Source organism: Hyaena hyaena, unplaced genomic scaffold (assembly GCF_003009895.1).
Source record: "Hyaena hyaena isolate Hyena2069 unplaced genomic scaffold, ASM300989v1 scaffold_223, whole genome shotgun sequence".
Taxonomy (NCBI): Eukaryota; Metazoa; Chordata; class Mammalia; order Carnivora; family Hyaenidae; genus Hyaena; species Hyaena hyaena.
Genome location: NW_024080856.1, coordinates 1333941 through 1351261, shown reverse-complemented (window position 1 = coordinate 1351261; position 17321 = coordinate 1333941). Strand labels below are relative to the sequence as shown.

Genomic DNA, 17321 nt, shown 5'->3' with positions numbered 1-17321 from the left:
TCTCCCTCTCTCTCAAAATAAATAAACCTGGAAAAAAAAGTCTGACATAGTGGTAAGAAGCAAATCATGGAGATTGCATTTGGAGGGTAGACTTTTATATTTGGATTGAGTCACAGCAACTATGCAGGAGAAATAGTCTCTGAGAATATAGTGTCAAGATAGGATCTTAGACATGAAGTAAAATAAGAAAGTGTTATGTGGGAATTGGTTGAAAAAATGACAGTTGTTTCTCCCTCTCTGTATCCATGCTTGTCCAATTAAGAACCAGAGTCTATTCCTGTCTCTTGAAGCTGGGCTGGCTTTGTGTATTGGGACCTGCTTTAGCCAATAGAACATGGCTGAAGTGACAGGGGGACTTTTAAGCCTAAGCATCAGAACACCTTACATGTTTCCTCTTAATTTCTTGGATCCCTGCATGCTGTCAGGTGAGTAAGCTGGAGGGTGAGAGACTATGTGCAACAAGGGAAGCTGTGCCTACTGATGTTGTCATAGGCCAGCTAGTCTTCTGCTGACCTATAAGCTGATAATATACCCATCAGTAAATCTAACCAAGACTAGAAGAACCCCTTGTTCAAACTTGCAAAATTGTAGGCTTAAATAATAAGTGGTGCTTTTTCATGTGTTTAATAAATGGCCAGTAAATCGTTTAACATACAGATGGCTTGATATACACAAATAACTAACCACTAAAACTCCATTTACTAAAACAGATGTTGTACAGAGTTTGGATTTCATGTAAGAAGAAAAGATACATTCAGCATCACTATGTGACAAAGTTAATATTGACCAAAAGAGATACCAGTCCAGGAGTCCACTTATTTTTGTGTAACATGGGAGTTATTCTACATTTAGAATGGGTTTAAGAGCCATCGCTCTAGATTCTAAAGGGTAGAAGCAAATATAGAGATTGTTAATGGAAGAAATATTTTGAAAGTATCAAGTCAATTAAAATACTTTCATATATTAAACACTATGTATTAAAAAAGAAAAACAGCACCTAAAAAGTTAAATAGTGAAAATTTTTCTGCAAAATTTTATAATTAATTAAAGATTTTGCTATTCAAAAATTCTTAGAAAACCAAAGATAGTGAGTTTTGGCAAGGATGTGGAGAAACTGAAATGCTTGTACACTGTTGTTGGGGATGTAAAGTGTTGCAGCCAGTATGGAAAACAGATTCCTCAAAAAATTAAAAATGGAATTACCACATGACCTAGCAATCCCACTTCTGGTTATATAGCCAAAAGAATTGATACTAGGATCTTAAAGACATATGTGCTGTCCCAGTTCGTTGCATTGTTATTCACAATATCCAAGATATGGAAATGACCTAAATGTCCACTAACAGAGGAGTGGATAAAGAAAATGGGACATAAACATATAGTGGAATATTATTTAGTCTTAGAAAAGAAGGGAATTCTGCCATATGCAATGACATTGATGAACCAGAAAGACATTGTGCTGAAGTAAATAAACCAGTCACAGAAAGACAAATATAGCATGATTCCACTTATATTAGATATCTTAAGTAGTCAAGCTCATAGAAACAGAACAGGATGGTGGTTGTCAGATAATGAGGAGAGAGAGAAATGGGAAAATGCTTTTCAATGGGTATATAGTGTCATTTATGCAAGATGAATAAGGTCTAGAGCTCCCCTCTACAACATTATGATAGTTAACAGTCCTGCATTGTGCACTTAAAAATTTGTCTAAAGGATAGTTAATATTAAATGTTCTTACCACAATAAAGAATTATAAAAGAAGATCAATATGAACTAACATGATTTTCAGTTAATTATTTTCCATATATGCATGGATATATGAGATTTAACAGTTGGAACTACTTCATCATTAAATTTCAGAAGAGAAAAGAGTCATGGAGATTATATAGTGCAGTTCTGTAATTTTGTAATTGTTATCAAGGGTCCTTGTTAGGTCCTATAAATAGTAAATGACAGAATACACTGGAACATTGATTCATTTCTTCTCATCTTATGCCTTGCCTCTATAATCTAATGAATTCTTTAAAAAGTTATGTTAGTATAAAATATTTATCTTCAGGGCCAAAGTAAAAACAGATGTAGGTTTAACTTCATAAAAATTGTCTACCTTGAATTATTTTTTTCATTCTTCCTTAAGTACTGTTATTATTGCTATTCTGGTAGCATATTTCATTGCTAAGACACTATTTCCCTGCAATAAATTTAAGAGCCTAAGGATCTAGTGACTATTAATATGGTAGGAGAGCCACACTTAGACTAATCTTAGGTAGAAAAAAATTTGGTAGAAATGTCTTCAGACTTTTTATTTTCAACCTAAAGAAGAGAAATCTAATGGAGTAATTTAATAATGCTCCTTCAAATCATAAAGAGCTTCTGCATAAGCATTGGTGACCAATTTTTGTTCATTTTTTTGTGGACATAAGCACAGTCATAGGCACAAAGAATATTTGTGCCTAGGCACAAAGAATAAAAGTATGAGATTTACTCACTGTTCTCTTGTAGCTTGTAAGTCAGTTACTGGCAGCATGAAGACATAAACACAGGAAAAAGTATTCTATAGTCATCAGCAGTTCAGGCTGTTATAACAGAATATCACAGACAACAAACATTTATTTCTCACTGTTGCAGACGCTGAGATGTCAAAAATCAAGGTGCCAGCAGATCTGGTGTCTGGTGAAAGCCTGCCTCCTGGTTTGCAGGTGGCCACAGGCAATGGAGAGCAGAGAGTGAGAAGAAGCAACCTCTCTTGTCTCTTTTTTAGGGCACTAATCCCATTCATAAGGGTTCCACTCTGATGACCTAATCATGTCCTAATGACCCATGTCATAAGTGGGGGAGGAGGGTTAATATTTCAATATGTGAATTTTGAGGGAGACTCATGTAACAGCTACCACATACAGCTTTGTGTATAGAACATCTAAAATGCTCTATACAGACAAAAAAAATGCCATAGACAACATGAGATTGATGAAGGCTAGAGGGGCTTGGGAAATCCTTTTTAAAAATGTGAGATTTGAGTTTGAAGGAAGGATGGAGAGGAACTCTGATTAAGGAGCAAGGACCAGAATGCAGTTCTAAGAGAAGGGAAAAATAAATGCAAAAATTGTCTGTGACTGCTGAAAATTTAGTGAGGTAATATGGAGATCTGTGTGATTAGGCGGTATAGAAAGAAATAAAGTCAAATTAGTTAGAATAGACAAGATTAATGGAGCTATTTATATGCTAGCATGAAGAAATTAGAGTATTATTCTGTAAGCAAACCTAATCAGACCAAATGGACATTGTAAACCAAATTAATCCAGTCATTGGCACACTATTATCTTCTCGCCACCTCTAACATACCCCAGTGTCACTGATATTTTAGTCACTAACTGTGGAAGACTATAGAAGTTGATTTTTCCACTGTCATGAAATCTCATCAGTCTAAATATATTGACTTAATAGAAAGGTCAGAGCTCCAAGGATAACTGGCACTTTGACTAGCCATACCACAGTGGACCATGATACTTGCTGAAAAAGAGAATATGCCCTTATTTCTAAAAGGCCCCTGGTGGAATTTCCTTAATTTGGATAGGCTCTTAGCTTTGTCAGCTTAGGGAAGCAGAAATCTCACTTTAGACTGTCCAGATATATTTTCTTTAACTTTCTTTGTATTTTTTTATTTTTTATTTTTATTTTTTTTTTACAAATAGGTTATTGTCAAGTTAGTTTCCATATAACACCCAGTGCTCATCCCCACAAGTGCCCTCTTCCATGCCCATCACCCCCCTCCCCACACACCCATCAGTCCTCAGTTTGAATCTCAGCATTCAATATATTTTTATTCCTCTCCTTCCTGGCCAACATTTGACAGTGGAATGCCTTTCCAGAATGAGTATGACTTTTTCCCCCCAACCTTGAACGCTTCAAACTTACCTCTAGAACATTTCTCTTGCCCCAAAGGAGGAAGCATCATTTTCTTGCTCTCTCAGCTGAGGTTACTTGGTAGGAAAAAAAAAAGATGGCAGCCGAGGCCANATAGATAAACCACATCTTCTTGATCCATTCGTCCATTGATGGACACTTAGGCTCTTTCCATGTTTTGGCTATTGCTGAGAGTGCTGCTATGAACATCGGAGTCCATGTGCTCCTATGCATCAGTACTCCTATATCCCTTGGGTAAATTCCTAGCAGTGCTATTGCTTAGACTGTCCAAATATTTCATTGGCTCTTCCAGATATCACACTGACCTGTCAGTTCTTTCTTTTTTAAATTCTAGTTTTGCTTTAAACTATAGCATTACATTAGGTACAAAGGAGATACTTACTGTTAAATGAGTGAATAAATGAAAGGACTCTGGTGATGATGTTTTACTAAGAGGAGGTGTTATAATAATAGTGGTTTAATGTGAGCTTCTTGAGTCAGGCATGATGTCTGATTTTACTTCTCCATTTTTCCCAGGTACCTAGCATACTGCTGCAGACATGGTGGGAGCTTATCTGATACTTGTTGAACTGAATTGGTTCAGTGACCATAGGATGTTAAAATTGGAAAGAAACAATAAAGTTCTGACCTTTCCCTTAATGAGCTTTAAGAATAATGTGACACACAGGAGCATCATTATATATTTAAATTAAGTAAACTCTTATTACTAAATAAATACTGATGAAATTACCTGGTTTATAATGGATATTTATTTCTTGATCTTCTTTATCTTAGCTCTTTGGAACTCTCTGCATTAATTCATAAAGCTACAGGAACAACTTACTGGGGGAAAAATCCAGGTTTTATTGTGGTAAAGACAAAAAATGTTCTGTTGATTGTTGGCTTTCCTCGAACAGTCTCTTCCCTTTGTGCTCTGCACCTCTTATTGCTCTCTCTAGACTCATGATTCAAATGTTCTAGATGATTAGGCTACCTAGTGACTCTTAGCTTCTGAGAGTGCTTAGGGGCAAGCTGAGCCATATTGTCACATTATGTCTTAACATTATGTCCCATAAACCATAAGTGCCAGCCTACAAGTAACAACTCCAAGCTAGGTTCACTGTCCACTTGGCAGTTAATGCTGACTGTCGATCTCACAAGAGCGGTCAAATTATACAAAGCCTTCCCTCATAGTGCTGTATGGCTCCTGCAGTGATATTTAATTATTACATTGCCCATTTTGTGTCAGACTTTTTGGAAGCCACATCATAAGTAGTGTCTTCTAGCAGGTGCAGTATCGTGTCACAGTTAAAAATGGTAGCTCAAGAGTTAGACTTTCATTAAAATTTGATTCCAAAATATATTAGTTATGTGACCTTGATCCAGTTGTTCAAATTTTCAGTTTTTTCATCTCTAAGATGGGTACAGTAATAATTGTTGTAAAGACTAAATGAAGTGTGTGGCATATATTAAGCACTCCATAAATGACAGCTAGTCCTGTTTCTATTATCTATAATTAGAATTAATATGATTTATAAACCAAAGAGACCAAGATTGAAATCCTGCTGCTACTTTAAAAAGCATTATGATCATTTTTGCACTGACAGCGAAGGTGAACATAAGATGATTTGTATGATGTTATCAACTCTGACTTAGAGATGCACATATTACACGAAGTTATCAGGGTGAAATTTTTGGCCACTGGATGTGTGAGTAGTAGATATTTACATTTAGCTTCCTTTCATTCTCATTGGTAACTGATTATTTAATAGTTTGAATATTACACGAAGAATAACAGAATATAATATCTTTTGTTATATGGATTTAAACAGAGACATTCATGAAACTTCAGAGGAAGAATAAGTTAACTGTGAGAATACCCATAGATGAAAAGCTTTAGAAACTGGCAATTCTATGAATCAGCTATTCTCATTTTTTTCTTGAAACACATATGGATCCTTTCCATGGAATTTCTCTATCATCTTGACACACTACCTTTGTGTCACAGCTTCCTTACAATTTTTCTTTCTTTGCTGTTTTTTTTTTTTATTAGTTTTCAGGAGTATTTTCTGTTCTCCCTTCTCCTTTTATATGTTTATATTAAGTGTTCCTATTTCTTTGTTTTTCCTAGTTCAAATTCCTGAGGAAATGATCATTTCAAATGAAATTGCCCTACCTCATTTCTTTTAGATACTGACTTGATTTATAGATAGCCCTTCTTTTGTTAACTGCTCACCTGAGCTCTGTAGCTGAGTCCAAGGAGTGAATTGTGACACAAGGTATAAAACATGGCTCAGATATGACACGGATAGGCAGAGCAGTCTCCCTTAAAATCTGTGTGGCTATAGCAAGCATGATGACTCCTGTAGATTGGTAATAACACCCATCGATGCCATGACTTACTTTTGTTTGACATTTTAGTAGATTACTTATTGCAGCAATTCTATTGAAGACAGTGACTTCTGATTCTTTTTGAGGCTTGGATATTAGAATCTAAAATAAGTTGAATTAGGCAGAGAATGAATGGTCCAGTCAAAGGAAACATCTAAAGAGGATTTTGGGGGTACCTAGGTGACTCAGTTGGCTGAGTGTCATCTTTGGCTCTGGTCATGATCTCATCTTTTCTGTGTTCAAGCCCTGCATTGGACTCTGTGCTGACAGCTCAGAGCCTGGAGCCTGCTTTGGATCCTGTGTCTCCCTCTCTCTCTCTGCCCCTCCCTGCTTGTGCTCTCTTTATCTCTCAAAAATAAAATAAACACCAAAAGATTTAAATAAAAATAAATAAATAACAAAAGGATTTTGGCCATTTCCTTAAAAACACTATTGTATTTAATTAAAAGGAGATATTGGTCTAAGAATGGGCCTTTTAAGCCATGGTGGTACAATGTCAGTACTGTTCACAGTATGGTAAACAAAATGAAATAGAATGAACACACAAAGAATTATTAGGATACACCATCAGATACTACAATTTTGACTGCCACATATTTATTTACTGATCATTAAAGAACATTTTCAGCTATCAGAAAGATTTAGCTGCAGTTTATTTTAGCATGTCTGGAGGATTACTTTTCTTTTACCAAGGACAAGAAATGCTGCTCAGTCATATGCTAATGTACCACAGAATAATCAGTAGTTAGAAATATTTAATAATGAATACTAAGAAAAGAAATATTGTTTGAGTTATGGAAGAATGAAAATCAATTATTTCATTTCTGTATAATTCTTTGGGCAAGGCATACTAATTTGTTAACAAATTTACCTCCATCTTTTTAAGCTTTAAATAAATGTTAGTCACCAAAGCAGATTTTGGGGAATCATCAGAATACTAAATTTACTTGCTTGACTTCCCCAAATTGAACAAAGCACCAAGAAAGCCTCATGTTGTTTGTTGATAAATGAATAAATAGCTCCATGTTTTTCAGATCTGAACTTAACCATTTATTGATTTCTTGCATGTTTAAAAACTATAGCTAAACCCTAATGTCCCTAAATCAGTTGGAAGAAAATAATTGGTTCTGCTCATTGTGTCAAATTGTATAAGTCTTTGCCATCACTGATCCTGTTGTAAAGATTTTTTTGCCTTTTTAGAATTTAATTTTCATTTGTTCTCATTACAGTACTAATTACTTAATAACATCAGTGTTTAAGATGAGCATCCTTAGTGTGAGGGACTGATGTGAGTTGTGTCAGACTCAGCAGACAGCCCTGGAAAACAACACCGAATAGAATTGCTTTCCCCATTTAGATCATAGCTGACTGTAGGTTAACAGTTGATTGGTTAGTTATTTTTATACACACTGATCTACAAAATTGTGGGTTTTCTTACACATATTAATTTTGAGGAAAAATAAAATTAAAAACAAAAAAAGCCTGCAGCTAGTCTTGTTTTTACATCTTAAAAACAGAGCTTTATGTACTTTTCTTATTTCACCAAGTTACTTGTTTTCATTAATATGCACTTGACACTTTGCCTGTTTAATTTTTTGAAAATATTATTTTAATATTGTTTGTGTTACCTAAGCAAAAAGTAATATATAAATCAGTCTTAATCTTTATACATCTGCTGTTAAAATTGGAGATACGTAAGTGCTTTCAAATGTTTTAAGCAAAGAAAACATCTGGTCTGTGTCGTAAGGATCATGTGAGATTGCTGTGTGTTAATAGTGCCAGGGCAAAGCATTCAGAGGAGTTAAGGAAGAGTGGAACCATGAAACAGAACCAAGAGGCTTTTTCAGACATTATTTGTTTGGAGGTTTGGAACAGAGTGAAGACTCATGAATCGGGAATAAATGAATCTTCTTAGAATCCTCCTAAGTCTCTCTGCAGAAAATTTAGCATAATTTGCTGATGGGTAGCATTCCAAAGGACATGTAAAGATTGCAGTTTCTCCAAAATTCCAGGGTAAGATAAATCTCAAGCAATATCCACTTAGCACTTAGCAGTAAATGTGTGGTGTGTGTGTCTCTGTGTTTTCGTCTGTGTGTATGTTTTATAAGACATGATAACTGATGAAAAATAAAACTATAGATAAATCTCTGTTCTGTCCTATTTAGACTCTGGTGTTTGGCAATCAAAAGAGAAGGCAACATGATGTGCATGGTTTGGGAATGCTCTGTAAGGTGACCTCCAAAGAGTCATGCTCCTGCGGGATCCTTTCCCTTAAGTGTGAGCAGACCTGTGACTCACTTGATTCTAATCCACTCATACATATATATGCCATATCTGAGCAGAGCAGAGTGAGAGGTGAGATGAGTATCCTCCCTTGCTGGTTCTGAAGAAGTGAGTTGTCATGTTGTGAAAGGAACTGTGAGTGCCCTGGAGGAGCTGAGAGCAACCCCCAGGCCATACATAGCAAGAACACAGAGACCTGAGTTCCGCAGCTGCAAGGAACTGAATTCCGCCACCAACCACATGAGCTTAGGAGAAGACCCAGAGTAGTGCAGCCCACCTGACACCTCACTTTGCTTTGTGAGACCCTGAGCAGAAGATTCAGCTCAGCTATGCTTGGACTTCCAGTCCGTGGAGACTGTGTGATAATGCATGAATGTTGCTTTAAACCACTAAATTTGTGAAATCTGTTAGGTAGCAACAGAAACAAATACAGATGGATAAGAAAAAAGATGAGTATGTTCTCGATGTGTAGAGCCACATGCGCGAAGATGGCAGAAATCAAAATAAGATTGATATATTCTTCATCCGCTCATAGACTGAACAAGAATTTCCTCAGTGCTTAATGTGTGCTAGAGCCCTATCAGGAAATGAATAGGGAAACTGCAGTTAAGAGAGCTCAAGTGACTTGGTCAAGGTTAAAAGGAGAAATGTGTAAGAATGTAAGAATTCTGTGTGGGAAAATGAAAACATGTTCATGTAGCATCACGACCAGTAGGGTCTCTGAGCCCTTACTTTCGATCTTTGGGTATATCTTGTTTTGAGTTATTTCCTTTGCACTGTAGTTAAAATTTTGCATACAATCAGCCTGAAATCACTCATTTTCCCTAGTGTCCAGGGAGGCATTAGGATAATTTAAAAATAAATAACTGGGATTATCTCTGTGAAATATTTAGAGTTTTCTAAAACAAAAGTATACTGTTTCTCTACTAAGTTTCCCAGAGGGTAGAATAGAATGCTGACAATTGAAAAAATAAATAGATCCTGAAGAAAAAGTAGAAACAGGAGCTAAATCACTGTCTTCATCTTAGAACTGGAAAGCTTAAGTCGGTAAAATATTAAGAACTTTGAACTTTGGTCTGACTAAATGTGAAGCTGTTAAATTGTTTGCCCTGGGAATTCTTAGAAACCTCCATAAATTAGAACTGCTGCTTCTGCTGCTTTGTTAACTTGTAATTTTTGGAAAAAAAGTTTTTTTGGCCTATTGTGCAAGAATAGGAAAAAAAGTCTTTTGTTCAACTCCATATTTTGGATCAATGAAGTACATGTAAATGAAATAAAATCCTTTATGAAATGGACACCCGTGGTGCTGTGCCCAGATCTCCTTGGATCCCTTTCTCTTTGGGTGAATCCCTCTCCTGTTTTAGGGCTATGGAATCCTTTACCCACATACTGCCTAGTTTGTTTCCCACCTACCCCCAGCTTCAGCTTCAGCAGTGGCCCTTAGTCAATGAATAACTGAAACCCAGCCACTTTACCTGGAGCTGGATAACTGAGTTTAGTTAATTCTCCAGCTCCTGCTGGAATAGACTTGGAATCTCCAGAGATACATTGTCTGAAATCCCCTATTTTTTGGGCTTTCTTCACTTTTCTGTTCCTCTTCTCTCCACAGTCCCTTACTGATCTCCTGTGAGAGCACTTCATTAATAAATAAATCACTTTCACCCAAATCAAAACCTGATCTTAGGATATCCTTCTAGGGAACTTGACCTAAGACAGATACCTTCTTAAGTGCTTGCCAAAATTATAAATTTAGTTATCAATTCAGAATGCCTAAGGAATAGGTCCAAAAAGAGATACTTTAAAATAGATAGTTGACTTGAATTTTTGTCATTTTAATAGCATTTTTTCTAGATAATAAAAGTAGTTACATCAGTTGTTGAGTTAGAAGTGAGATTAAGTAAATTAAATTATCCAAAGCAGTTATTCATATGTTGGTATATTCCTCCACCACCACCACCCCCCGCCAACTTCCTCACCCCCACTACCAAACAAGATTAAATCTTTGAGTGTGTTTATTAATTTTTCTTAAATAAAATTGTGATTCTAATCAGCATACAGGATTACACCCTGCTTTGTTTTACAAAGATGGTTTAGTTATTTAATGTATTACAAAATAAATAGCAGCCCTTTTCATGTTTTAAATTACAAAGAAAAGAAAGGCAAAGAAAAGGAAAGGAGGATGGAAGGAAGGTAAGGAAGGAAGAAAAAGAAAGTAAACAATGAAAGGAATGAAGAAGGCATAATTAAAATAGAAATTTCTCCTTTCCGTTTTTACTTCCTAAATGTAAACACTGTTAAAAGTTTGGTGAAGATCATTCTAGATTTTATATGCATATATAAAACACAATCACAAATAGGTATATATATAATGGGTTTTTGTATTGTCACTATTTATGAAACTATTTTATACTACATGCACATTTCTACAGCTTACTTCCTTTAATCTGGGAACATGTTACTGAACTCTGTTCTCATTAGACTGTGGAAATCTATATCATTTTTACTCAATAATAGGTAATTGCAGTTTTTCATGTTAAACAGTACTTTGCTTCTTTTCCTTGTGCATACCTGTATGCATAGGTAGAGATATTTGTTCCATGTGATAAAATCCTAATAATGTACCTACTAATCATTAGGAATAAATAAATACTTATTTATTTATTATTTTTTAAATTTAAATTCGTGTTAGTGAACATACAGTGTAGTCTTGGCTTCAGGAGTAGAACCCATTGATTTATCTCTTACATATAATACCCAGTGCTCATCTTGAAAAGTGCCATCCTTAATGCTCATCACCCATTTGCCCCATCTCCGCACCTCCCCTCCAGCAACCCTCAGTTTTTTCTCTCTATTTAAGAGTCTCTTATGGTGTGACTCCCTTTCTGTTTTTATCTTATTTTCTCTTGCCTTTCCCTATGTTCGTGTTGAGTTTCTTAAATTCCACATATGAATGAAGTCATATGGTACCTGTCTTTTTCTGACTGACTTATTTTGTTTAGCATAATACCCTCTAGTTCCATCCCTTGCTGCAAATGACAAGATTTTATTGTTTTTCAAAATCACCAACTAGTATTCCATTGTGTGTGTACACACACACACACACACACACACACACACACACACACCACATCTTCTTTATCCATCCATTAGTTGATAGACATTGGGGCTCTTTCCATACTTTGGCTATTGTTGATAGTGTTATTGTAAGTATTGGGTTCATGTGTCCCTTTCAAATCATTGTTTTTATATCCTTTGGATAAATTCCTAATAATGCAATTGCTGGGTCATAGGGTAACTTTATTTTTAATTTTTTGAGGAACCTCCATACTATTTTCCAGAGTAAATATGCTGGTTTGCATTCCCACCAACAGTGCAAAAGTATTCCCCTTTGCCACATCCTCGCCAACATCTGTTGTTGCTGGAGTTGTTTATTTTAGCCATTCTTACAGGTATGAGATGGTATCTCATTGTGGTTTTATTTGTATTTCCCTGGTGATAAGTGTGTTGAGCATCTTTTCATGTGTCTCATAGTCATCTGGATCTACAAAACCAAAAGGGAACTGACAGAATTGGAGAAGATATTTGCAAATGACATATTGGATAAGGTGTTGGTATCCAAAATCTATAAAGAACTTAACAAAAACAAATAATCCAAGGAAGAAATGGGCAGAAGACATGAAGAGACACTTTTCCAAAGAAGACATCCAGATGGCTAACAATAAGAAATATTTAAATCAGTAGGTAACCCATTGCATTTAGAAAAAAGTCTTTTTCGAGTGTAAATCCTAGTTTCTCACAAAAACCTCCCTCCCCAACATCCTTCCTTTTTTCTCACAGTATTGTCTTGGTGTAAATGATTGGGGCAGCTTATGTATCCTCAATTAAAATGTTAATTATTATAACCAAATTGTCCTACAATTAGTTGCGCTGATAAATATTTTATCTAACAGTTTATGTTACTGAGTATATCAGTCTTTATATTTGTAAATAATTTGCTAGCTAATCTGTAATTTTAAAGTTGTTTATAGTGTTACTTGTCATATATGAGTTGGAATTTTTTCTTAAAATTATGTTTTTAACTAAATTGAATATTATTCAGTTAAAATTAAAGTTATTTAATTCTTTTATAGCTTCTGGCTCTTATTTATTTATCTTCAGTATTTTTGTATTTTATTTTCTATCACAAATCCATTTGAAATGTGTGTCTGGGGGGGAAGGGAGATGCCAGGTGGCCATCTAACATCCCCCACCATGATGATAAACTGTTGTAGATACTCCTGCTACTGAATGGTTCATCCTCCAATTATTGATTTGGAATTCTATATTTTTATATAAGAATTTGTATATATGTGGAAATTCAGATATATGTGTGTCTATTCCAGACTCCACTCTGTTGTCTTAATATCTCATGTCCCTTTCAGCATGTCCCCTTCAGCTGATATAATTGTTGCAGCTTTATAGTGTGTTCCCATATGTGGTAGGGCAAGATCTCAATCAATATTCTCTCATTTCAAGATTATTTTAATTAACCTCCCCCATTATCTTGCTTTCCTGCTTCTCTTGCTTTATGTAACCTCAGAATTCTTGGCAAAATCCACATGTTTTCTAGCTTGATAATCTGATTCTAAAGTCAATATATTTGGACAATGAAGACATACAAATGTGAACAGTGCACAGCTTATGGATAGTAGTATTTCTCAGATAATTCTTATTCAACTTAGCTATGGAGAGAAGAATGCAACTTTTGTCTGTGGTCTCTAACTATTTGTATTTGCCTCCTCCAACCTGATATAAAAGTTATTAATAAAAATGTATTCAACATGTAAACCAAGGCATTTGGAAATTGTTTAGATTATTTGAACATAATCTCCTACTCTGTCTCAAAGACTGCTCTATCTCAAATATCCCAGCTTCTTTCCTAAAGATGATGTCTGGGTACAGGAGAGGGATTACTTATGCTTCCTCTTGCCACTCTTCTCTTGCTCAGGCCTCCAGAGTTATGTCCATTGTCCATTTTGGAGCCGTCATCCCTGCTAGCATGTAGGATGATAGCCATCATCTTTTCTCTGGGTGTTGACAGGACCCTGATTTACTTTCTGGCTACCTCAGAAACATGTGAGCTCTTGCTGGTGCTGTCCATGCCCTGATTGTCTAACCATGATAACCCCTAATCTTCTCAGCTTCCCAGCCACATGTTCACCTGCTCAGGATACACCTTTGCCATATCAGATCTGAGGCCCCCCCAGGAAACTAACCCCCGACAGCCATCTGTTTTATGTGCCTGTCCTCCACATGATTGTGGGAGCACTCTACAAGGCATTCTCCTCCAAGATTAATAGAGCAGGTGCAAGGCAGTCATCCCTGTCATTCATGATTTCCTGAACTATTGGATGCATTTTCCCATCAGAGACACCTGATATGTTCCCTTCATGAATAACTCTGCCCTGACCTCTCCTTTGCATCACCTAAGTAGACAGTGGGAATTGTTTTCCTTTTATTTCCCTTTCATCTTCTTGACTCTGGTCTAACTGCAATTGATTTTATGTGGGATAGAAGTATCTCCTTGCACATTATTCACATTATTTAGATTTCTTTCTATGTAATGGCATTCTCTGGAGAAAACCATTGAATACCATGAGAATGGTGCCTTGTGGAGTCAAGCAACTTGGAAGGTCTTGATCTCTCCCCAGTGGATGGATTTTGCAGTAAGTCTAACTAGATCAGTCATGTGAAATGAAAAGAAGATAGAAAATAATTTAGCAAATGTGTTATGAGGACAGTAGCATGTTTTTCAAGGCTTTTGTCCTACTGAATTTTGACTATCAGTGATAGTGTCTCCTTTTGGCATTTCTTCTATAGTGAATTCTGTCAGACAGACAAATACCTAGAAAAAACTGTCAGTTAGATGAAAACCAGGTTAGATGAAAAGGTGTAAGAAAAATTAAAGAATTTTTAAACATTACCTTCATTCATATAGAACATGTAAGACAGTATTACTACTAGAAGGAGAACATTGGTCTCAAAGTCATTGTCACCTATAGCCTCAGGTTTTGTGTATAGAAGAGTGTATAATATTACCTTTTCTAACTGTTCATGAGATTTTGAGATGAACCTGCAAAGCACCATGTAAACTATAGCCTACCATTAACCATATTTCTCATCACCTCCTCCTCCCTTGTACATCTCATCTCAGAAACTGATTTTATCCTCAAATTAAAGAGAGCAGTTAAATTAAAATCAATTCATATTTTTTGCAGCTTCTAGAGTTTAAAGTGTAGCAGAGAAAAAGAAATTAACAGCTTCGGGGAAGTTAATAGACTTTGCGCTTGGTTAACATTCAGAAGACTTATCTCTATTTTACAAATGAGGAAACTGAGGCACAGAGGAGTCTATAAATTGTTTCAACATACCAACCAGCAAATATCAAAGATTGAGCTGAAATCCAGACATGACAAAGGTATTCTTCTTTCCAAGGCACTTTTTACTACCAAAAATTTTTAAAAAGTGACTTTGTGCTAGTTAAAAAGTTATGTAAGTCAGAGGTCTTTGTGGGATAAATGTCAGGCTGCTATGTGATTCATTGTCAGTAGTTTTTTGGCAATTTCAGTTCCTGTGGATTTTGCCATAATAATTTCAAGGTTAGGTGTAAGAGTAAGCCAGTAAGTCAGACTGTGTTTTATAAGAATAAATATCTCTTCTCTTAACCCTGTTTTACTACTGCCAGGGACCCCATCTTCTCATCTCTTTCCCCTCAAATATACTCAGTGCCACCATTTAAATTTCATTATATCCATGTTCTCACTTATTTTTTTATGTAACCTTGGCTTAGATCTTAGTTATTTCCAGGGAAAAAGTGGCACACATTTCAGGAATACCTAGATGAATTTAGGAATGATGTATGGTGTGTTCAACCTCATTTAATATTCCACTTTACTTGCTATTTAATTTCCCTGTCACTTCCAAACACTTTGGGTGACTAGGACTATGCAATTTGTGTGTTCATTTAACATTTTATATTGATCCTTCTGACCTTATGTATCATGCTTCATGTTTTTATTGCATCTTATCAGACCGGATCTTATCATCAGATGTTTCATTTTCTCCTATAACTAAGATTTACTGTGTCCAAAGGTTCTCAAATTTTAGAAGCTATTTCATTTTAATTTTGTGTCATTTTTTAAAATTAGCTCCATAATATATACGTAGCTTTGACTTGTCTCAAATTGAAATTTATTATTAATTTCCTTTTGAAATTGGGGCCAGCTTATGTGACACCAGGTAAATTGTTACTTGAACAGTGAATTGGAATGTCTTATTTGTGTCCTAAAAGCAAAACCTTTGCTGTCAAGAAAGAAAGAAAGAAAGAAAGCAAGCAGGTACCAAAGGTCATAAAGTTTCGGTGATAGCTGGGGTCATGTTCCTTATATACAATAGATTCTTTTTTTTTTTAAGTTTTTTTTCTTTCTTTCTTTCTTTTTTTTTTTTTTTGAGAGAGAGAGAGATAGAATCCCAAGCAGGCTCTGCATTGTCAGCGCAGAGACTGAAGCAGGGCTTGAACTCACTAACCAGGAGATCATGACCTGAGCCAAAATCAGAGTCAGATGCTTAACTTACTGAGCCATCACACATCCCATGAGATTCTATTTTTATCTCAATTAATTTTTAACAGCTTTCTCATTGACCTCTGAACTACCTTGAACCATATCATGGCTGTTCCAAAGTTTAGGAGCTGCTGAAATAAGACTACTTATAAATTTAATAGATATATTTATAGGTCCATTTTAAGGAACTAGTGGAAATAATTTCCAGTGAAGTTTCTACTTTTAGTTAGCCTAAGAAGCCCTAAGAGTCACCTGCTTTAAAAACAATGGCAGACTTTAAAAATAGATAAGTCAGGAGGAAATATAGTCATGTTCAGAATGAACCTTTTGCTCTATGACCTCAGAATCTTATTTCTAGGAATTTAACTCAAAGGAATAATCAGACACTCAGTGATGTATTATATTTCTGTGGTCCTTTTTTTTATAGTAGCAAAATAATGAGAAACAGTCAAAGTATCTATTCATAAGAAATTGATAAAATATGGATTTTTTATAGTAAGCTTCACAACCCTTAAAAATTAGGAGTTTGATGACAAGAAGTGACATGGGAAAAGCTGAGCAAAGTCACGTTAAAAAAGAAAACAACCAAGTAAAATATGGAAAACTATTAATATTATTTATAGATATGATGCCAATAAAGACATTATTTTTAAATACATATAAAAAGAGATTAAAAAGTTCACCTTAAAATTATAGTAGTGTGGTAGACAGGTTGGTAGAATTAGGGGCACCTTTTATTTACTTTTTATAAAATTTTGGAAAAAAGAATCTGTAATATTTTTAATTAGAAGCATACTATGCACTTTCCAAAAAACAAGGATGATTCTGTCTTTCAGAATGAGCTTAATTCTTGGTTTAAAATATGCATTATTTTTGAGTGCACATGGAATATTCTCCAAAATAGATCACATAGTAGGTTTCACATTGGGCCTTGACAAGTACAAAAAAATTGAGTTCATACTATGCATATCTTCAGAGCACAGTGCTATGAAACTTGAAGTCAACCACAAGAAAAAATTTGGAAAGGCCACAAATACATACACGGAGGTTAAAGAACATCCTACTAAAGAATGAATGGGTTACCTGCCTCATTAGTGCTGTAGGCAGCATGTCAGTGTCATCATAATCTGAAGAATGAATGGG

The 17321-nt window shown here is 35.4% G+C and overlaps 1 long non-coding RNA gene across 1 annotated transcript in view; it reads left to right on the top strand.

Annotated features, from left to right (window-relative positions):
• Nucleotides 1–4588, top strand: part of LOC120239101 — a 69822-nt gene extending 65234 nt beyond the window's left edge. Inside the window, exon 4 of the long non-coding RNA XR_005530365.1 lies at nucleotides 4441–4588. This is a non-coding gene — a long non-coding RNA (uncharacterized LOC120239101). The remainder of the gene's footprint in view (nucleotides 1–4440) is intronic.
• The last annotated feature ends 12733 nt before the right edge of the window (nucleotides 4589–17321 follow it).